The following is a 24,776-nucleotide window of genomic DNA, read 5'->3' as shown; positions in this document are numbered from 1 at the left end:
AGACATAGGAGCCATAATGAAGAACATCCAATTTCTGGGATAATTTAAGCACCAAATAAAATAAGTACAATAATAAATTATAAACCTTTCAAAAACAGCAATGCATCTGTCCATATTAAGTATAAATAGGTATGTATTTGTATGTATCCATATATACACACAAATATATATGCATATGTATATAAAGTCATAAACAATGTATATATGAATACATTTATATATGTAAAATGCAAGCCAGTGAGGTTTCATCTGTATTGACAACCACTCCCCATCACTTGCATCACTGCCTGAGCTCTGCCTCCTGTCAGATCAGTGGCAGCATTTGATTCCTATAGGATCTTGAGCCCTATTGTGAACTGTACATGTGAGGCATCTGGGTTGCACACTTCTTATGAGATTCTAATGTCTGATAGTCTGTCACTGTCTTCCATCACCCCTAGATGGGATCGTCTAGTTGCAGAAAATAAGACTGGGGCTCCCAATAATTCTACGTGATGGCGAATTGTATAATTATTTCATTATATATTACAGTGTAACAATAATAGAAATAAAGTGCACAGTAAATGTAATGTGCTTGAATCATCCTGAAACCATCCACCAGCCAACCCCCAGCTGGTCCATAGAAAAATTGTCTTCCATGAAACCAATCCCTTGTGTCAAAATGGTTAGGGACTGCTGATGTAACTGGAAAAAAATACGTACATAATTGTGTAACCACCATGATATAGTTTAGCTATCAAATCTTTTTTATTATTATTATTATTTTAGGTTCAGGGGTACATATGCAGGTTTGATACATAGGTAAATTATGTATCACGGGTGTTTGGTGTACAAATTATTTCATCACCCATGTAATTAACATAGCACCTGAAAGGTAGTTTTTCAATCCCCTCCCTCCTCCCAGCCTCCACCCTCAAGTAGGCCATGGTGTCTATTATTCCCTTCTTTGTGGCCATGAGTAGTCCTGATAGGCAATGTTTGTGCTCTCATCAGTTGCATTCTTTTGGGTGTTGAGTGTAAAATACGCACAAACAGAAGCAAATACACAAGCAGGTGACTTCAGGATGTGACAAGATTCCAAAGCAAATAGAGGAGATGTCAGAGGGATGAAACGAGGTCTAATTATGACAGGGTAGTGTGAGGGGAAATGATTTATGTTGAGTCTTGAGTGATGAGAGGGGCATAACTCTTTGAAGGTGGAAGAAGGAGTGTTTGAAAATGTGCACAACCAGCACATGCGCTCAGAGGAATGGTTGAGCTAGGCAGGTTCTAGCATGAGAAGGGCAATGAGTGTGGCTGAAGCTGTGAGCTGCAGATACAATGTAAAGTGATGAGTTAAGTGGTAAAAGAGGAACTAGATTGTGTAGGAACTTAAGGACCATGGCTCAGCTTTCTGCTTTATCATAAAATAAATGAGAATCCATTGCTTTATTTTCAGCGAGAAGAGCAACGATCTCATTTGCATTTTTACCAACTCATCGGAATCTGAGAGGCAATATTTATTTTTCACTTGACGTTAGCAGTGTTTGTTATACTAATACAGCAGCTCTCCCTTATCCACAGGGGATATGTCATGAGAACACCCCCATCCCCAGTGGATGGCTGAAATCTCGGATAGTAATGGTAGATAGATAACTATAGATAGATAGTTTTTTCCTATACGTATGTACTTATGATAGAACAATTATGATGATATGCTTTAATAAAAGTTATGTGAGCATGCATTCACTGCTGCTCCTTTTCTTTTCATATCTTACAGACTTTACCATGAGTAACTGAAACTGCAGAAAGTGAAACCACAAATAAGGGGGAACTACTGTATAATATAACAATTTCATTGTGGGAGACATCCCAATGATGGTAGAAGGCAAGGAGGAGCACGTCACATCTTACATGGATGGTGGCAAGCAAAAAGAAAGCTTGTGCATGTAAACTCCCCCTCATAAAACCATCAGATCTCATGAGACTTATTCACTATCACAAGAACGGCAGGGGAAAGACCTGTCCCCATTATTCAATTACCTCCCACCAGGTCTCTCCTACAACAAGGGGGAATTCAAGATGAGATTTGTGTGGGGACATACCCAAACCATATCAGTGTAATATGCCAAGTAATGATCTCTCAAAGATGCCTGGATGCCTGGTTCCATGGTCAATAATAACCTAATTATATACTTAAGAATAACTAAAAGAGTATAATTGAATTGTTTGAAATACAAAGGATAAATGCTTGACAGGATGAATACCTCATTCTCCAAATGTGACTATGATGCATTATATGTGTGTATTAAAACACCTCACGTACCCCGTAAATATATACACTTACTATATAACCACAAAAAATAAAAATAAATTTTTAAAAGATGTCTAAACCCAAAGAATCAGCACCTGGCCGGGCGCGGTGGCTCAAGTCTGTAATCCTAGCACTTTGGGAGGCCTAGGCGGGTGGATCACGAGGTTGAGAGATCGAGACCATCCTGGTCAACATGGTGAAACCCCGTCTCTACTAAAAATACAAAAAAAAAAAAAAAAAAAAAAAAAAAAAACTAGCTGGGTGTGGTGGTGCATGCCTATAATCCCAGCTACTCAGGAGGCTGAGGCACGAGAATTGCCTGAGCCCAGGAGGTGGAGGTTGCAGTGAGCCGAGATCACGCCATTGCACTCCAGCCTGGGTAACAAGAGCGAAACTCCATCTCAAAAAAAAAAAAGAATCAGCACCTGAGAACATGTTATCTTCTGTGGCAAAAAGGACTTGGTAGATGGGATTAAGGGTACTGATTTCAACATGCAAGAATACCCTGCTTTATCCAGGAGAGCCCAATGTAATCACAAAAGTTGATAAAGGCCCAGAACACTTCCTGGTTCTCACGTCAGAAGGGTCAGAGAGAGATGTGATGTTAATGGCTGTGAAGATGATCAAGTAGGATATGAGCAAAGGAACCTGGGCAGTTTGATCTAGAAGCCAGAAAAGGACAAAAAAAACAGATTCTATCCTACAGTCTCCAGGAGCAAATGCAACCCAGCCATAGCCTTTATTCTAGCATATAAGGCTTCCGACCTTTAAAGCCATAAGATAATGTATTTCTGCTGTTTTAAGCCACTCAGTTGGTGATCATTTATTACAGAAACCATCAGGAACGAATGACACAATTACCTTTTATACAATGTGAAAAGTTTTTATGTAGATATCAGAAAAGATGAATAAGCCAAAAGCAAACAAACAAGCAAACAATCACAAGAGTCTACAATTACAATAAGGATAGATACTCGTGGACGCCCTGGGAGCAAATGAGGCAATTTACAGAAAAAAAAATATGTTCTGTGTGAGAAAACCCTGAACAATACTGAGTTAATTATTTGATAAAACAGGGTAAAGAACATCATGAGGAACCAAGAGGAAGAATACAAATTGTTAGAATCATCAAAGGCTAAAGAAAATGCTAAAGGAAATAAGCAGTGTGGAAAATTGTTAAGTACTGAATGTGATCTATGTATTACAAATGTGGATTTCATGAGGCACATTAAGTAGAGTTGTTTTAGAGATACATCGTATGAAAAGAAAATATCTTGGGCCCCCAAAATCACTAAGCTAAAGGGAAAAGTCGAGCTGGGAACTCCTTAGGGCAAATCTGCTTTCCATTCTATTCAAAGTTACCCCTCTGCTCACTGAGATAAACACCTGATTACCTCCTGTATTAGTCCATTTTCATGCTGCTGATAAAAACAGAAAAAGAGGTTTAATTGGATTTACAGTCCCACAAGGCTGGGGAGGCCTCAGAATCATGGCAGGAGGCAAAAAGCACTTCTTACATGGTGGCAGCAAGAGAAAATGAAGAGGAAACAAAAGCAGAAACCCCTGATGAACCCTTCAAATCTCATGAGACTTATTTACTCTCAGGAGAATAGCTGGAAAAGACTAGCCCCTATGATTCAATTACCTCCCCCTGGGTCCTTCCCACAACACATGGGAATTCTGGGAGATACAATTCAAGTTGAGATTTCAGTGGGAGCACAGCCAAACAATATCACCTCCTTTGGAGAGGCTAATCGGAAATTCAAAAGAATGGAATCATTTGTCGCTTATCTACCTATGACCTGGAAGCCCCATCCCCAGTTCGAGTTGTCCTGCCTTTCCAGACCAAACAAGTGTCCATGTTACATGTGTTGATTGAGGTCTCCTGTCTCCCTAAGATGTATAAAACCAAACTATGCTCTGGCCACCTTGGCCACATGTCATCAGGACCTCTTGAGGCTGTGTCATGGGTGCGTGTCCTCAACCTTGGCAAAATAAACTTTCTAAATTAATTGAGATCTGTCTCAGATTTTGGGGGTTCACATGTGACTTCTGACAGACTTCTCCATATGCTGCAGTAGTGTTAACATCCACCATACTTGTTAAATTGCTGCCTTCTTCATCAAACCAAAACTGACGAGGAGTAGAAGCACTGTGTTTTTATTCATCCCCCAAAAAAAAAGTCATGTCTCACCAAATTTCTTGCTACTGTGTGTGTTAAAAAGTGTTTAGGGAGTGTTGCACTATGGGGAGTGGCATATTTGACTTTATGTATGTCTACCTATGTTATACCTGAGCGAGTTAGAAGGAAACCACCACACTCTGAGTTTCAATTCAGAGTCCTTTATTGCTGGTGACCAAGAGTCAGCTTGCACTTAAAATCTCTTGGCCCCAAAGAGGGGGGTGTGATTTCCTTTTATGCCTAAGCTAGAAGAGAGGGTAGGGGGAGTCTAGCTGAAGCAGAATTTTACAGAAGTAGAACAAGCAAGTTAGTAGGAGGAAGCTGGTAACCAGGAGGCAGGAGGTTCCCATAGTTGCTGGTTACTAAGAGTATTTCCATACAATCATCAGGTGAGGTAGCAGGCGGGACTATTCATACAATCAATCACCAAGGGGGGATTTTCACGATAGCAGGTAGACTTACCAGGCAGGATGCGGTTACAACAGTTACAGGTACTGAGAACGGAGTGACCCAAACCTCAACGGTTCAAGGCTCTGAGTACAGAATGACCCAGTAATGCACCTGAGGGGGCCATGGCAGAGAGGGCAAAGCTAAGATGGAGCTTGTCAGGCTTATTTCTAAAATGAAGTCAAGTTAGTTCATTTCACCTACTCATGCCATTAAATGTTTCTCTCACTATATGGTCTTTCATTAGTGAGTGTATCCAGGGTTTTATTGACCGAGCACTTACCCTCACTGTGACTTGCCAGTTTGGAGGTGGGGAGTTGAAGTGAAGAGTATTCACAAGTGAGCCATGCAGACTCCCAAAATTCCATATCTGCCGTTTGCTGCCAAGTTGATGTAACAGCTACCATGAGACAAACTCTAAGATGAAAGAAACACAATGAGGAAAAATCAAACCTGCATTATTGTGTCAAGGTTTTGAAGATACTTCACATTTGTTTATTCTTTTTGAATTTGAAGGTATCTGTAAATGCTCACTATGAGGGCTAATATATTTGTATCCATTGTTTGATAACTGTGAGACACTGATGTCTCAGCTGTTATTTGGTTTTGGTGATATTTTTGTAGCCTGGGATTTAAATATAGCCTTGCTGTGGATTGCTTTATTGTGTTACAAATTGCCTTTAAATCATTTTGCCTTTTCTTTTGTCTATTGAGTCTTGTTGTGGACTGGTTTACTGTGTTACAAATAGATCCAAAGACAAGATCTCTTTCTCTCTCTCTCTTTCTCTCTCTCTCTCTGTCTTTCTCTGTCTCTCTCTCCCACCCCTACCCTAATCATAACCTTAGCCATTTCTTAGATCTATTGAGTCTTACTGTGGACTGGTTCATTGTGTTACAGATGGCTCCTAAAACAAGGTCTCTCTCTCTCTCTCTCTCTCTTTCTCTCTCTTTCTTTCTCTCTCTCTCTCCCCCTTTCTTTGTCTCACTCTCTTTCCCTCTTCTTTCTCTCTCTCTCTGAATCATATCATTGGCCCTTTTCCATGTTTATTGTTTTAAAGGTTTACTCTCCATACCTCAGGACATTCATCTTAACAATTTATCTTTAAATAATTGTTGGAGGTACCAACTGAATAGCCAAAGCACACTGCCATGTGTTTGCATGTCTTCTACACATAGGCTACCATCTCTAGATAGTTGTGCTCAGAGTTCTTTTCCTGATATCTCCTTATCCTTTGCTGTCACTTCAGATTCTTCTTAGGCTTTGCAATCTGATTTTTTTATCAAATAGAGGCAACATGATTCTGGAGATAAAATATCACCATAAAAATATATTGGCAAAACTCAAATGCTATCACTTACTCAGTTTATAGTAAGTGCACATATAGTTTGAATAATGCATAAAAAAAGCCTTTGCACAAGTTCAAAAACAATGGATATGTGTAGCCCAGCAGTTTTTCATGTTGAAATATAAAAATACCATCTTTCATGTGATTCAGAATTTTAACTATCAAACTATTTGTCCAATTAGAATTTTATTAAAATATTTGAGTCTACAACAAAATGGGTATTGTGGGATCAAACTACTCATTAAACAGGTGACTCATGGTAAGTGTATACTAGCTTTTAAAACTAAAATAAAAACAAATACATTACTATTAGAAGTTCAAGTGTATTAACCCTGATTATAGTCGTAAATTATATCAAAATGATAAAAGCTCTAGGCAAAAATAAAATGTCACTGTAGTTTCATTGTTGTTTATAGAAAATAATGGAAATAATCTATTTATATTAAAATCTTACCTTGTGTTTAATACTTGGTTCTACAAGAGGTTTTTATGTTTTGGGGGAAGTCGTAAATGTGAGTTTACAAGGTAGATAAATTAGATAAATGATAGCCACTTAGCTAGCTATCATTCACTTAATTTAGCTAGCTAGTTAGATAGATAGCTAGATGGATGATGAATGGACACATAGATAGGATAGATAGGTGGATGGATGAATGGATACATAGAGATAGATAGACACATGCATACATACATATGTAGATACATAAACACATTTAGACACAAAGGATAGATGGATAGATGAATGAATAGATAAATAGATCAATAGATAGGTAGATACACAGGATGGATGGATGAATGGATAAGGTAGATAGACAGAAAGATAGATAGATACACGAATAAATATGTAGGTAGACAGATAGCTACATATGTATAGACTGGATAAATAAAATAGAAATAGATGAGATAGATATAAAGACATGAAGATAGATGCATAGATATTTATTACTTTAAAGTATTCGAGGTAAGATAAAATAACATTGATATACATGTACACAAAAGAGTTCAGTTTTTGTTTTTGTTTTTTATGTTCCACACAATTTCTGCAAAGTTGGATGCGATCTTTCTATAAAAACTGCTCATGTATTTTGCAGCATTTATAGAAGTTCAGAGGTAATATATAAACAGGTGAGAGAAACTCCCTAAAAAAGGTCGGCCATTCACGCATTTCTTTTTTAATTGGTATTGTTTCTCTTTATGCACTTGCAATGTTGTGTTCTCTGCATTTCATTTTGTCCCTGGAGAATCATATCTTGGGGAAGTGTGTTTTTCAGAGATGTGTGGGAAATTGTAAAGCCTTTTGCTCTTCTGCTATAGTTAACCATAACTATATTTGGAATAATAATTTTCTTATTTATTGTGCATATTACTTCCTTTGAGACAATCAAATCATAGTTATTATCAGTGATTATGTTCTCTATGCAGCAACCAACTTCTTGAAAGTTAATTAAGGTAGAAGAATACAAAAGGAGGTTAAGGTTGGCCATGCAACCTAAATGTGTTACACTTTTGAATATTTCTGAAATAAATATGCATTCATAGTCTTTTGTATGTAACTTACAGTATGAGGGCATGCTAACCAAAAAATGAGACCAACTGATAGGCAGTTGAGAGGTACAAGCATTCCTGAAGTGTTTTTTTATTTCCTCAGAAACTCACTTCACTCACACAATAGAGGAAGTCTAGCTGACTAATGCCCAGAGTAGAAATAATGATTCTGAAACTTAATCAGAGTTCACAAATTTCTCTGGATATCATGATCATCTCCACTCTCAGTGTTATTTAAAGGTGTCTTACTTATGTAAGACTTATCTCTGCTCTAATCCTCTGTAGGAGCCACTCTCCTTTCTACATACAGTGACTGCTAAATTCAGCAAATTAAATTACAGCAATTCACTGTTTAATTCAAATTTGAGAAAACTGCCACATACTCTTTTTATATAAGCATTTTGTAACATATCACAGTTAGGATATACTCATACTAATAATAATTCCGAGTTTATCAGAACTTCAAATGTAATGAGGCATCTTTATTTTATGAAACAATTTCTATTTCTGAAAAAAGTACATTGTATATAGAAGGTCTCCTTTGTGTGCTTGTGGTGGTTCTAGTGATATTCTCTGCATTCTTGCCAAGCTCTTCTTCAATCCCCGGTGAGAAAGCCAGGCTGACTATTTGCTTGAAATCACAACTCTTTCACCTTAGCATCTTTGATACCTGTTTGCCCCTCTCTTGCGATTCCGGCTGTAGTGGGCACAAGTAAGTCACTTTTACAGACAGCATCAGGAGCCCTTTCTCTGGGATAAATTAAATTTTAGAATTAAAAAATTAATAATTTCCTCTGACACACAAAATAAGTGTATAAGTAATGACCTAGATATCTAATATTGTTTTATCTAATTACTTTCCTGTTGCTAAACCATATATTTTTCTGTCTGTGTTTGAATGTTTTTGTTCATTATGAATATTACTTCTGCCTGTCTGCTTCTCCCTTTTCGTCCTTTTTCTTCTTCTGTCTCCCTCTTTCTCCATAGAAGTAAAGCATTTTAAAATATTAATGAATAATATATATATATAAGCATATAATTCCTATGAAATTACCATACTTACGACTTTAAAAACTGGTATGTATTGTCAATATTGGCAATTCATCTGATACAAAATACTGCATGTATGTATTTTTACATATGCATACATCTATCTACCTAAATATCTATCTATCTATCTATCTATCTATCTATCTATCTATCTCTCTCTCTCTCTCTCTAATTCACGTACCTCTTCATCCATTCATTCACCTATTCATCTGCCCATTCATTCATCCATCAATCCATCCATTCACCATCCATCTATTCGTTCATTAATTCATCTATTCATCCATCAATCCATTTATCCATCCATATGCCCATATATCTATTCATTCACCTATTCATTTGCCCATCCATTCATTCATCCACCTATCCATCCATTCATTCACTTATTCGTCTGCTCATTCATATATCCATCCATCCATCCATTCATCTACATGATCATCCATTCATTTACCTATCTATCTGCTCATTCATCCATCAATTCACTTATTTATCCATCTACCCATCCATTCCTTCTTTCACTTATCCATCCACCAAACCCATTCATCCATTGATCCATTTATCCATCCATCTACCCATCTATTCATTCATTCATTCACCTTTCTACCCATACACTTATCCATGCACTGACATATTCATACATATATCCATCAACCCATCAGTCTACTCATTATCCACTTACCCTTTCCATCCATGCATATGTGCACTCATTCATTTGTTAATTCAGCATCCATCCCTTTTTACAGGTTTTGCCCAAGAAAGCCTTCCTTAATAATCACCCACATGTTAAATTCCATCCCAGAAAAACTAATCAGCACTCCATCCCAAATTCAAGAGTCACAACATCTTCTTCTTTGCAGACTCCATAGCTACTACCAGAATGTTTACCTTAAAAAAATGTATTAATTCAGCCACTCAGCCATTTACTATTTATCAAGCATTGCTGACTGCCTAACATTTTTCATATCATATAGGAGGTGTTGAGAGTGTCAAGATCTATACAGCCTGTTCTCTGCACTCAAATACCATATAAGCTAGTAGATAGTGAGAAAAATATCATATCATAAATATGAAGTTTAATTACAGTTTGTAAATGACATTCTTGGAGAAGCAAAAAGGATAAGATATGTTGTACTTAGAATTGAAGACAGACTCTTGATTCCTTGAGGTTTTATGCTTTTTTAAGATACTCAAATGGACACATTGAATTAATTTTTATTTTATATTTTTGAAGAAAAAGGAAAAATACAAAGAGGAGGAAAAGAAAAGAAGAAGAGAGAAGGAGAAAAAGATGGAAAAAAATGGTGCCATGAAGGGCAAATTGAGAGATTAGGGAAAAAAGTCCTTCAGCGTATTTCATTAATCTAAATTTTATTCTAACTAATGAACTAGCTTTTTATTTTTAACTTTTAAATTTTCTTAGAGTGAGATCTCACTCTGTCGCCCAGGGTGGCATACAATGACAAGACCACAGCTCACTGTGGCCTCAACCTCCCAGGCTCAAGCAATCCTTCCATCTCAACCTCCAGAATAGCTCAGACTACAGACACACTCCACAATGCCTGGCTAATTTTTGCCATTTTTTGTAGAAATGGGGTTTCATTATGTTGCCCTGGCTGGTCTCAAACTCCTGAGCTCAAGCGATCTGCCCATCTCAGCCTCCCAAAGTGCTGGCATTACATGCTTGAGCCACCATATCCAACCATGAACTAGCTTCTTAATTACTTTATATTTGCACGTGTCCTTCCAAATCATATAATGAATATTCTATTAATAAATAATAAATGAGTGAGTCATACTCAAAATGTAAAGAAATGTAAACTGAAATGAGGTTTATTATATAGAATCAGGCATTTTAAAAAATAATTTGTGACTTAAAAGATCAGGTCCCATTTTCTAAAATTGCTTTTACATATTCTTTTGAAATTATTTATTTTGATAAAATATTATGTTTCAATACATAAATAAGTGGCTTGTTCTCTGAAAAAAAATAGGTATTCACCACAAAAAAAAGGTTTTGTTTAACTTGATTGCTATATAAAGTTTCTCTCTTTTCTTTTGCAGCCCAGTAGGAAATGGCTAGAATGCCACACATGAAAAATGTGTATCTTTATATGAAACTTGAAGGAGCGTTGACCATATGTGATTGTGTATATTTCTCTAAGCAGCTCCTTTACACACTATATAAGTAGACAGCAAATAAGAAAAAAAGTTTGCATAACAATCTTCATGCTGTTTTTCATTTGATATTCATGGCAATGATGCCTTAAAAAGACCCAGGGGTTCTCTCTCTTGATCCTGAGGATAATTTTTTTCTTCTTTCCCCAACTTTAAATTGGATGGAAACTCATCTAAGGCATGCATAAAATCAACTCCACTCTGAATTTAGTTCAGATAGTGTTTATATTCATGTTGAACTTCATTTTACTGCAATGTAGCTCATGTTAATAAAAGTATTTCTGAAAGGTTAACGGCAATTCTGTCTTTGATGTCTAAAATCTTCAGAATTACAACATTTATTCACTGAATACATTTTTGGTATCAAATGGAAAGAAAAGAGATGTTTGCATTAGAGAAAAAGAATATCTATGGACAGAAAGGATTGATTTATGAACTCTTAGAACAACTACTATCTTGTTTGATATTACTGATACAGATGCAATTTCCAGCTTTAAAAAATTGGCAATGTTAAAGAGAATGTATAAGCAAACTATTGGACTAAGAAATGTCAATGTACAACTATAAATTCATTCAAATTTTAAAATTAATTTTGTATTCACATTCATTCACAATCTTTCTTAAATTACCTGTCTTTTCTCAAGTATCTTTCCTTTAAAAATGTGTTCCAATCATTTTTGAAAATTTAGTCTTACCAAAACATTCTAAAACTTTCTTTCCTTTCTGTTTTGTTTTTTGAGACAGAGTCTCACTCTATCACCTAGGCTGGAGTGGAGTGGAGTGGCATGATCTCCGCTCACTGCAACCTCTACCTCCTGGGTTCAGGCAATTCTCTTGCCTCAGCCTCCCGAGTAGCTGGGACTATAGGCACGTGCCTCCAAACCTGGTTAAATTTTTTGTATTTTTAGTAGAAATGTGGTTTCATCATAATGGCCAGGCTGGTCTTAAACTCCTGGTCTCAAGTGATTGGCCCACCTTGGCCTCCCAAAGTGCTGGAATTAAAGGCATGAGCCACTGCACCTGGCTTTAAATTTTTGTTTTTGTAAACAGATCGCTGAAGAAAACATCTGTACTACTCATTTCCATAAAAAAGGCACTATATGTGTGTGTATATGTGTGTAAATATACATATATAAATATACTATACATATTAAAAAGCTTTAAAATTTATAATTTAATATGCACAAGCAAGTTATCATTATTTCATGTTTCAATTTAAAATAAATAAAAAATGACATTTCATCCATGAGTGTTCCAATTTTAAACAAGTTTTTTGTATGGTGTGACTAGCAGCATAACTCATTTTTATGTACAAATAAATATATTCTTTCAATTAAAATTAATATTTTTCATTTCATAGGCAGCACTTAGGATGGAAGGATAATTTGTTGACTATACGTAAAATATGAAAATGACAAGGAGATACCATGGTACAGGATTATAGAAACAGTTTAAATAACCACTAGTAGTTTAAGTTAACACATATTATGATCCCTTACAAACACAAGGAAAAAACGCAAACTGTTGTAGACATGGTTAGGCTATATAAGCTGAGTGAAATAAGCCACACACAGAAAGACAAGTACTGCATGATCTCACATATATATAGAATCTAAAAATGTTGACTTAATGGAAACAGAGTAGAATGTGGTTACCAGGGGCTGAGAGGTGGGGGAATGGGGAGATGTTGGTCAAAGGACACAAACTTTCAGTGATAAGGTGTATAAGTTCTGGGCATCGAATGTACATCATGGTAATGATAGATGGGCTTAATAATTTTATTGTGATAGCCATTATGCAATATATATATGTACATTATAGTCATTATAATATTATATATATTATATTCCTCATGCTGTATATATAGAATAGTCATTATGCTGTATATATATTATAGTCATTACACTATATGTAATAGGCATTACTATATATAGTAATCATCATACTATTACATATGTAATAGTCATTACACTATATGTATATATTTTATACTCTTTACACTGTAATATGTGTATTAGTCATTACACTATGTACATATTACAGTCATATTTTTTATATATATAGTTTATATATAGTATATAGTATATATATACTATATATATACTATATATATACACACACACTATTATACACACTATATATAGTATATATATACTATATATACACACTATATATATAGTATATATATACTATATATACACACACACACACACTATTATACACTATTAAATTACCTGTCTTTTCAATTTAAGTCAGTACACTATTATATATAAAAGTGTAATGATAATAGACTATATTAGCACCATGCTCTAACCAACTGAGCTAACCAGCCAATGATACACTATGGTATAAATATATAAAATAGCTATTACACTATTACATATACAGTAGTCATTACACTATATATAATAGTTTTGACACTATGTATGCATATATGTTTTATACTCATTATACTATATATAATAGTCATTACACTATATATTAATAATTGTACACTATATAGTGTCATATTTATATGCAAAATAGTCAATAACTATATATAATAGTCATTACACTATACATTTAAAATAGTTATTACACTATATATTATAGCAATTACATTATGTATATATTATAGCCATTACACTATAGATAAAAAACAGTCAATACATGATATATAATAGTCATTATACTATATATAACATAATTACATTATGTATATATTATAATCATTATATTACATATAATAGTCATTATACTATATATAATAGTCATTACATCATGCATACATAATAGTTATTACACTATACATGTCATCACACTATATATATTATAGTTGTCACACAATATATGTATTAGTCATTACACTATATATATTATAATTACACCTATATATAATGTAATAGTCATCTATGCATAATAGTCAATACAGTATATAGATAAATCATTACATTGTACACCTTGAATATATTTACTTGCCAACTCAACATTTTATTTTTACTTATTTTATTTTTTGTATCTGAAAATGTGTTCTTTTATCTTGCATTTGATGCTACCTATAGAATTCCAGGTTTAAAGTAACTTCCCTCAGCCCTTCCAAATCAACACTAAAAAAAAAAAAAACTTTTTTTTATTTGTGGGAAATATTTGCTCATTTTAAGATGGTCCAAACTTTTTCCATAAAAGGCAAAGAGGAAATATTACAGACTTTGTGGCCTATGCAGTCTTTGGCTCAACTACGCAACTCTACAGTTTACCATGATGAAAGTTACAGAAAGCACAGAAACAAATGGGTGTGGCTATGTGTCAATAAAACTTTATTTACAAAAACACTTGGACAACTCATAGACCATAAGTTTCCAGCCTCTGTTCTAAATGTTAATAGTCTGTAACAGAGCATATGATAAAATCTTGGATGCCAGGCCAGGTACAGTGGCTCATCCTGTAATCCCAGCACTTCGGGAGACTGAGGCCAGACGATCACTTTAGCCCAGGAGTCTGAGACCTTCCTAGCCAAGATGAGATCCCATCTCTGCAAAAAAAAAAAAAAAAAAAAAAAAAAAGGAAAAAAAAAATTAGCCAGGTATGATGGCACACACCTATAGTTCCAGCTACTCAGGAGGCTGAGGTGAGAAAATTGCTTGAGCCCAGGAGTTCAAGGCTGCTGGGAGCCATGGTTGAGCCACTGAACTCCAAACTCAGTTACAGAGTGAGACCCTGTCTCAAAAGAAAAAAAACAAAAATGCAAAAACTGGATGGCAGCACTTTCAGCTTAATTATCAGGACTACATCAAACTGCCTTTAGTATTCCTTCCCAACAATACTTGCAAAGGAATGTAAGGTTGTAAACTGGGAAATAACGTCATAGATTCAGAATATTCCAGTTTTAGGTAATTCATCAGTGTAAACATCCTCCTTCTCATGAGAATTGAACCTCAAGGCAGAAAATTCTCTTATCAAATCTTCTTCCTCAAAACTCATTCCCAAGCTCTTCGATGGTTATATTTCATGTGCCATTTTTACCTATACAGAAATCTTAAAGAATACCATGAAACCAATCCCAAGCTATTTTATTCGAGAGTTTTCCAGATCCAATCAGATACCAAAATAAAATGGCCTGGCTAAAATAAGCCCCAGGAACCCAGACAGCCAAAACCTATAATTTTCTTCTCTTGTGTGTTCCCTTCTGAGCTATTCCCAAGGCTTTATAGTTGGGTGGACTCTCTTGGCTGTGTTTGCCCCACGTGGTACCCTAACTGTCACTTTTGAAGAACTATTGTTAACAAGGAGACTAAATGTTTGTTCTAAATAAAATGTCCTAGCATTTACATTTTCTTCTAGGTGTAGGGGTACAGTTGTTATTCCTCATGTAGCAAAAAAAATAAAATAAATCAGAATAGAGTGGCATAAATTCAAATCTTCATCTTTGGAACAAACATTTTGGTTTATTTGGTATTTCATATGAAAAGAGAAGGCTTCTTTGAGGTTCTTCTTACTGTCTTGAGAATTAAAAAAAGGAACTCATTTACGCTGTTGGTGGGAATGGAAAATAGTTCAACCATTGTGGAAGATGGTGTGGTAATTCCTCAAAGACCTAGAACCAGAAATACCATTTGACCCAGCAATCCCACTACTGGGTATATACCCAAAGGAACATAAATCATTCTATTATAAAGACACATGCACACATATGTTCACTGACGCACTACTCACAATAGCAAAGACATGGAATCCACTCAAAATGCCCATTGGTAATAGACTGGATAAAGAATACATGGTACATAGACACCTTGGAATACTATGCAGCCATAAAAAGGAACAAGTTCATGTCCTTTGCAGAAACATGGATGAAGTTGGAAGTCATTATCCTCAGCAAACTAACAGAGGAACAGAAAACCAAATACAGCATGTTCTTGCTCCTAAGTGGGAGTTGAACAATGAGAACACATGGACACAGGGAGGGGAAGAACACACACTGGGGCCTGTGAGGGCAGAGGAAGGGAGATCGTTAGGAAAAATAGCTAATGCATGCTGGGCTTAATACTTAGGTGATGGGTCAATAGGTGCAGCAAACCACTGTGCCACATGTTTATCCAACAAACCTGCACATCTTGCATGCATACTACAAAACTTTAAATTAAATGAAATCTAAAAATGTGACTCAATGAAAACAACTCTTCCTGAGTACTAAGTGAAAATGTTGAACATTTTATCGTTATGAAATACCTGTGAGAAGAGTTTTATGTCTTTGGTAATTGAGGACTAAGCAGCAGAGCTTGGTGTCCGTTTGCTTACATATTGTCTATGGCTGCTTCCACATGTTACCTTAGGTTCAGACTAAAGCTGCTTCCTTACATGCTTTAAGTTCAGCCTAAAGGTTTTTCCAGAAGTGAATTGTAACCCAAGTTGTTGTGCAAACAGACTCTAACCTACTCTTTTTTTTTTTTTTTTTTTTTTTTTTTTTGTTGTTGTTGTTGTTGTTGTTGCTAGGAAGACAGGGTCTCACTCAATCTCCCAAGCTGGAGTGCAGGGGTGCAATCATGCCTGACCGTAGCCTCCACCTCTCAGGCTCGAGTAATCCCCCTCCTTAGCTTCCTGAGTAGTTGGGGCCACAGGGGCACCAGCATGCCCAGGTGATTTTTTTTTTTTTTTTTTTTTTTTTTTTTTTTGAGACGGAGTTTTGCTCTTGTTATCCAGGCTGGAGTGCAATGGCGCGATCTCTGCTCACCGCAACCTCCGCCTCCTGGGTTCAGGCAATTCTCCTGCCTCAGCCTCCCGAGTAGCTGGGATTACAGGCACGCGCCACCATGCCCAGCTAATTTTTTTTATTTTTAGTAGAGACGGGGTTTCACCATGTTGACCAGGATGGTCTCGATCTCTCGACCTCATGATCCACCCGCCTCGGCCTCCCAAAGTGCTGGGATTACAGGCTTGAGCCACCGCGCCCGGCCGTGATTTTTTTTTAAAATTATTTGTAGACATGGGGTCTCACTCTGTTGCCCAGGCTGGTCTAGAACCTCTGGGCTCAAGCAATCCTCCCACTTTACCCTCCCGAAGTGCTAAGATTACAGGTGTGAGCCACCATGCCGAGCCACCTACTCTTGTACCAATCACAGAGTTTCAGCCAATCACAGGCAGCCAAATGTTCAAGCCATTGCTAATTAAGACGAACGTGAAGCTATAGCCAATCCAGCTGTGTTTGTACCTCACTTCTGTCACCTGTGGGTTGCTTTCCTTTTCCTGTCTATAAATGTTATGTGACCACGAGGCAGCCCAGGAGTCACTCTGAATCTATTGTGGTCTTTGGGTCGATTCATGAATCGTTCTTTGCTCAATGAAACTGGGAAATTCAAGTTGTCTAAAGTTTTTCTTTTAACCCACACTGCAATGGGAAAGTTGATCATCATGACAGAGATGTGTGGCCCACAAAGTTAAAAATATTCACTATTAGGCTTTTTACAGAAAAAAGAGGTATAAAAGCCAGAATAGAGCTAAGATATTTCTAATTTTAATGTCTGTGTTTTCAGTGTCTTTTCTTCCCTCTCCCTTTCTCCATCATTCCTTCTAATGCCCGCGATAGAAATTGCTTGGAGAGTAGTCCATTTTTAGCACTGTCTTAACACAGTCCTTCGTATATCCTTCCCAGTGTCCCCTGTATTTTGTGATTAAAAGTTAGGAATTTGTCTCCAAATTCTGCTAACTTCTGATATAAAAGGAACTGTGTTCCATGGCTTTAAATGGTAACCACTCTTTTCTTTTTATAGCATTTCCATTTTTTTTTTTTTTTTTTTTTTCCTGAACACATATGGACATTCCCTGGTGTTCAGGAAATGGATGGCAGGGAGGATCCCATGCCAGCTGCTTCTCACGTTGGTCATACTGGAAATAACTTCTTAAACTGATATCAGTGCATCAATTCTATTCATGGTGTTCTTTAAGATTCCTATGTAGGTAAAAATAACACAGAAAACATAAGGCATATGCACTTTTCTGAAGCGACCAGGAGTGCAAGCATAGTTTGTAAGAAGAAAGCATCGTGTGAGATTTTCAGGAAGTCACACATCTCCAATCTGATTTGGCATTGCACAATACCTAAATAAGTGGTCCTCGTGTATAATGTATATTTTTGTACATTTTGAGTCACTGTTTCTCTATACTTATCTGAAACTCCTAAAAAGATCCTATGTAACTTTAAATACCACTGTAAAACTCATGCCTTTAAAGGACACAAATTTTCATTACCATGCCTAGAAAATGTATCTTTTTTTTTTCAAAAAAACTCATATACTTTAAAGAAAGAACTCGCAGCATGCAATTAAGTTTATTGCCTGATGAACAAATTGCAATATTATAATAATGACTTTTATTATTAGTTTTACCTGAAATTTGAGTTTCAATTAAAACACATATAACTTAAGTAGGTACAGTGATAACTATTCTCAGAATAGGTGTAGTGCTACATTTTTAATAAAACAGAACGAATACATTAAAATTTTAAAGGAAAATTGGTTTTTTTGCCACTGGCAATATTGTATTAATCTAATTTATTTGCAACTTTTGTGTCCTGGTTGCTAGGAATGGTCGTATTTCTTTGGATGCTACTGGTAGTCCCTGCTGTTAAGCTAATTGCAGCCTCTGCCCCAAACAAGGATCATTAAAGGCATAATCTCACTGAAAGTACCCACAATCATCTACCTAAGAGGCATATTCCTATTTTCTGCTCAACAGCAGACATTAGCTCTTCAAAGTGCCTTTTAAAATGGACAGCAATACCCTGATTTTATCTCCTCTATATTTATCTACTGCCCTTTTTATAAAGTCTCTGGACTGTTTTGTGTCTCTTTTGTCCTCATTTTTTTTTTTTTGTTCATTCGACCTCTGAGCATTTGAGGGAGTATTTTATATCGCATCTTATATAGGACATCCACAATTCAGAGAGAAAAGCACAAACTGATTCCCTTTCAGTACTTTCAAAGTTTGGGTTTGGTTCTCTTTGCTAAAATAAATTCATGTTATATAAAAATTAGATAAAAAAGAAAGAAGAAGAAATCCCATAAGCTAACCACCAGACACAACGATTGCTACCTTCCTGGAAGAAATATTTCATTCCAGGTCTTTTGCACATTTTGCAAAGTTGATATAGTAGATTAATTGCTCTAATTCCTTCAATTTTTTGCTTAGGACATTTGCACATGACTTTTCTTCCCCAGCCCCCATCAATAAGCAGAATCTATTTCTCTATATTCTTTAAACATTCTTTATAACATGCGTTAAGCCAGAGGTCCCCAGGCTTCTGGTTTGTAGCCTATTAGGAACTGGGCCACACAGCAGGAGGTGAGCAGCAGGCCAGCCCATGAAGCTTCATCTGTAGTGACAGCCACTCCCCATCGCTCTCATTACTGCCTGAGCTCCCACTCCTGTCAGATCAGCCGCAGTGTTAGATTCCCATAGGAGTGCGAATCCTATTGTGAACTATGCATGTGGGGGATCTGAGTTGTGCGCTCCTTATGACAATCTAATGCCTGCTGATCTGTCACTGTCTCCCATCACCTCCAGATGGGACCGTCTAGCTGGAGGAAAACAAGCTCAGGGCTCCCACTGATTCTACAGGATGATAAGTTGTATAATTATTTCATTATATATTGCAATGGAATAATAGTAGAAATAAAGTCCACAATAAATGTAATGCCCTTAATCATCTTGAAACCATCCCCTCAACCCTGGTCTTTGGAACAATAGTCATCCATGACACCAGTCCCTGGTGCCAAAACAGTTGAGGGCTGCTGATTTAAGCAATAGGATGTCAGCAGACACATGATATCAGCAGACACATGCAAAAGTGCTTTTCTGTTTCCACATCCCCTCCTAGATGCTCCTACTACTGAGACTAGCCCACTGCAGAATGAGAGACCACAGGAAGGAGAGTTCACTTGTTCTAGCAGAGGCCATCTTTGACCAACCTGCCTCTGAGCAACCCACCACCCAACTTCAAACAGATGGGATCAGATCTTGACTTGAAAAATATTAAAGATAGACAACAGACAGGGAAAAAAAAAAAACATTAAAATGCTGTAATTGGTACAAACCCAAGTATTTATGGAATTACTGGCTCACATAATGATTTTCTAGGAAAGTGTTGTGATTAATTGTATGCATCTACTTGACCGGGCTAAGGGATACCATGATTGCTGGTAAAACAGCATTTCCAGGTGTGTCTGTGAGAGTGATTCCAGGAGAGATGAACACTTGAGTTGGTAGACTGAGGAAAGAACATCTTCCCTCACCTATGTGGATGGGTATCATTCAATCTGTTGAGGGCCCCCATAGAACAAAAGGCATGAAACCGCCTTTGCAAAATTATGACTGAGACCGTGAAAGAGATCTAACCTAACCAACTCCATCTTGCTTTTAAACTTTAAGCTTTCCTTGTTCCTTCCTTGGCATGGGTTGAACTAACTTTGAGAGGAACTTAGTTCATAGTTGATAGTTTAAAACAAAGTCGGTAACGGCCCTTTCCCAAAACAAACCTCCTTCTTGCCTGGGGACTAGATTGCCTTTGAAGGACTAACATTAGCCACAAGATAAGAAATGATGGTTTTCAGGAGTCATGCAGCTGGAGGCTACAAGATTCTGACCCTCCCTAAACTGCTCCTAAGATCAGTGCCTGAGCTATTTTGCAGACCCTGCAATTGATGGATCAGCTGGCACCACCCACATGGAGAAAGTGGCTCATCTTACCTTGTGGCCTCCACCCAGGAACGGACTCAACGCAACAGGACAGCTTCAACTGCCCATGATTTCATCTCTGACCCAACCAATCAGCACTCTCGACTCACTGGTCTTCCCTCACCCACCAAATTGTCCTTAAAAACTCTGCTCCCCAAATGCTCTGGAAGACAGATTTGAGTAATGATAAAATTCCAGTCTCCGGCACAACTGGCTCTGCATGAATTACTCTTTCTCTATTGCAATTCCCCTTGATCTTGGACCTCTATCTTCTACCCTCAGACATCAGAGCCCCCGCTTCTCAAGCATTGCAGACTTCAGGGCTTACAGCATGTCCCTCTAGGTCCTCAGGCCTGTGGACTCAGCCTGAATGACACCACTGGCTTTCCTGGATGTCCACCCTGCAGAGGGCAGCTTAGGGAAATTTGCTGATTCCATAATCCTAGGCTTAAGCAATCCTCCCACCTTGGCCTCCCAAAATGCTGGGATAACAGGCATAAGCCACCATGCCAGGTCAGACACATGGTTTTTATTTCAACCAGTCAACTGCTGTTGTAGTGAAAATGCAGCCAAAGATAGTGCATTAAAAATGAGCATGGTTATGCACCAATAAAACTTTATTGTCACAAACAATTGACTGGCCCACAGCCCATAATTTAGCAGCTATGGCTCTAGACAACCACAGCCATTGTTACAGCACGTGTATGAAACATCTTTGTAAGGAGGAAACTGAATGTCAGTGCTTAGAGCTTAATTGTCAGGATTCTATCAACCAGACGTTGCTGTTTGTATCAGGCAATGTTTACAAAGCATTAGAAGCTTATAAACTAATGAGTAACTTCATAACTAGATTCAGAAACTTCCTGCAAAATCTATGTATTTTAGCATCAGATGATTTAACTGGATAACCAGCCCACTTCTGAGGATAATTGATTATTTAGAGCAGCAAACTCTCTTGTATATTATATCAATTATTTATTGTTTGAGACTCAAGTTTTCCATTGCAAGCCAAGCCTGCTACCATACCCTACATTACCCACATTTAATCCAACACCCACATCAAAAGACCCGTCTGAATGCATATGAACCTAAAACAGTGTTTGGCCAAAGACTTAAGGAAATCTCTTAGCAGAAATTGCATTTTGTTGTTTCTTCTCTGTGCTATTCTGCCTTTCAAAATCTAGCTGCCCTGACCTCCTCAAGTTCCACATTTAGTCTCCTGAACTCAGGGAGATCTCAGTGCTCTGGTTGTATCTTCACTTCCGGAACCCTAACCTGGTGGGGGGGGGGGGCTCTCTCTCAGGCTCAGCTGTAGCTATTTGTTTCTAATCTCCTGGAGACAGCATTCCTATGCTGCCTAATGTTTCACATGAGTGGGCAGTGGATTTAGGTGGCCACCATTACATCGGCCTCCTGCAATTATGTTTTAAGACCTAGTTTGAAATCCTGTAAACCACAACTATCTCGGTGTTGCTTTGAGAATGCACAGCTACCTCTGGTATTCCTTTTAGATCTTCAGTGTTCTCAGAAATTCTTCACTTATTATAAACTTACTTCTAAAAAATATGCATCCTTTAGATGTCATAGTTTCTTTACCCACCTAACAGCTAAAAATGGATCCCATGCCAAAAAATCTTCTGCTATTGATAAGAACTATCAGCAAACAAAATTGTATGCACATACTTTTCTTATAACTGAATAATAGAATATCACTATGCAATTTTTAATAGTCCTGAAACATAAGACATATAAAGTGGTCATTTTATTACTCTTCTGTTTATTGACTAACATGTTACTGATGCAGTTTTCTCTTTACTTTGAATTCTTTCCACCAAGCAGAGTTTTTATGAAAATATTGATCATGAATGTAGAGTGTGGGGATGTCTTCAGCATCCACATACACATGTTCTTGAAATATAATTTATATTTCAGAAAGGAACACACCAAGTATGGCACTCTAACACCTTGAAAACTCCAGCTTCTAGCTGGGTGCAGTGGCTCATGCCTATACACCCAGCACTTTGGGAGGCCAAGGCAGGAGAATCAGTTGAGTTCAGAAGTTGGAAACCAGCCTGGGCAACATAGCAAGACCCTGTATCTAACAAAAAATATTTTAAAATTAGCCAGATGTGGTAATGCATGCCTGTAGTCTCAGCTACTCAGGAGGCTGAGGTGGGAGGATTACTTGAGTCAGCCTGGGAGACTCAGGCTGCAGTGAGCTGAGATCGCGCCACTGCATTCCAACGTAGGTGATAAAATGAGACCCTGCCTCAAATGAAAAAAAAAAAAAAAAAAAAAAAAACTCCAGCTCTCTGACAATAAGCTAGCATGTATGCTCTGCCAACATCCTTCATTGTTAAAGATGTTTAAATGATTGTGAAAACTGAACGTTTTGAAGAGGCATATTCTGCATGCAATTAAAAAAAAAAACAAAACTTGTTACATTGCTTGCATTCAGCTGTAAGGAGAGAGTTGCTGAGGTTGTGAAAAAGTTTACACTTTCTCTTTTCATACAGTGTCAGTAATTTGCATGATTAAATGTAATAGGTTTCTGGTAATATTTCTATGGAGCAAATATGAATACAACTTTGCATTGCTAGTTAGGTTAATCTCTTCTGGATATCCCCCGTAGAGAGCCAGAGGCAAGTGTGTTAAAAGCTCTTTCTATGTAAGGAGGCAATCTGAATTCTGTGCATCTCCTAATGATCTTCCAAATGAAATTGTATTCTTAGCCTTTAAATGGGTTTTGTATTTTTGTCAGTCCCCTATATCAGAGAGGTAAATTTGGCTCATGCTCTAAAATAATCACAGTCATGGGATTTAAATAAGAGACATATTTTAATGCTCTTTGATGTCCTAGTTTTAAAAATAATATTTTATTCAGGAAAAATAAATCTGTTCTAGATAATTAACTTTTAAATGCTATTAACACTTGTTGACCCTGGTTTCTCAAAAAAAGGCATTAATCCTACTCAATTGGAGATTCATTCTACTTGTTTGCATATTACCTTTTTTGAAGATGATCTTTCTGTTTCTGATTTATAATGTCCAATTTGTCAGTGCATCAATTTGAACATTCAAATCCAGACATGGTTTCCCATACCATTGATCTACCAACTATCCAAGAATTAGTCATGCATGCAAATGTCTCTGGACTTCACTACTCTTTTTTCTTCCTCTGCTGACTGTACAAGATATAAGAGGAAATTCTTAGAAAAAAAAAAAAAAAAGAACCCCAGAATTACACATGTCAGATGACAAAAGAAGCCACTTCTACAACTGTGCATTTATTTTTTTAATAACCAGAAATGGTATTTAAAAAATTATTTTGATTGTGCTTATTCTTCTAAAGTGTTACATTTCTATGGAAGACATTATGAAATATACATTGCAGTATTAACTTTTCAACATGTATGTATGTATATGATACACAAATATAGACATGTGTATATATACACTTGCATGTATATGCACATATATACTCTGTGTATGTGTGTTTGTATACATATATATAGATAGATACTTATTGTGTGTGTGTCACAAACAATACAAAGCACATTAATGAAACAACAAAGCACACTCTTGAAGTTTGGAGAATACTGCCAACAACTTCCCTTCTCTCCTCTTCTCAAATCTTTACTCCCACCTTATCTAAGGAGAAGCCTGCCTGTTTCTTTCTCTGACTTTTCCTCTACCATGTGGAAAGAATGGTTTTCTAAGCCTTAGTCACTGGCTTAAGTCAACAATTGAGAAACTCCATTCTTCCTTTAGGGAATGGCTCTCCCAGCACCGGAATCATGGAGGAGAAGATGTTTAAGGCACCCATACAAGAGAAGGATGAGAAAAGAAGTCCTTGGAGTGAGATATTGCTGAGAAGAGACTAGAAAAAAACACCTCAAGAGTCAAGGCAACATACTAATCACATGGCAACATAGTTTGAATCCAAGCAAAGTGCTCAAGGGATTGGCTATTCTGCCCTATTATTGGATACAGAAAGGTAGGACAAAACTTTGCATGCAGCATTGTAGTCTTACAA

The sequence above is a fragment of the Saimiri boliviensis genome, chromosome X (genome assembly GCF_048565385.1).
Source record: "Saimiri boliviensis isolate mSaiBol1 chromosome X, mSaiBol1.pri, whole genome shotgun sequence".
NCBI classification, from domain to species: domain Eukaryota; kingdom Metazoa; phylum Chordata; class Mammalia; order Primates; family Cebidae; genus Saimiri; species Saimiri boliviensis.
The sequence above is the reverse complement of the archived record's forward strand: the minus strand, read 5'-3'. Positions refer to the sequence as shown.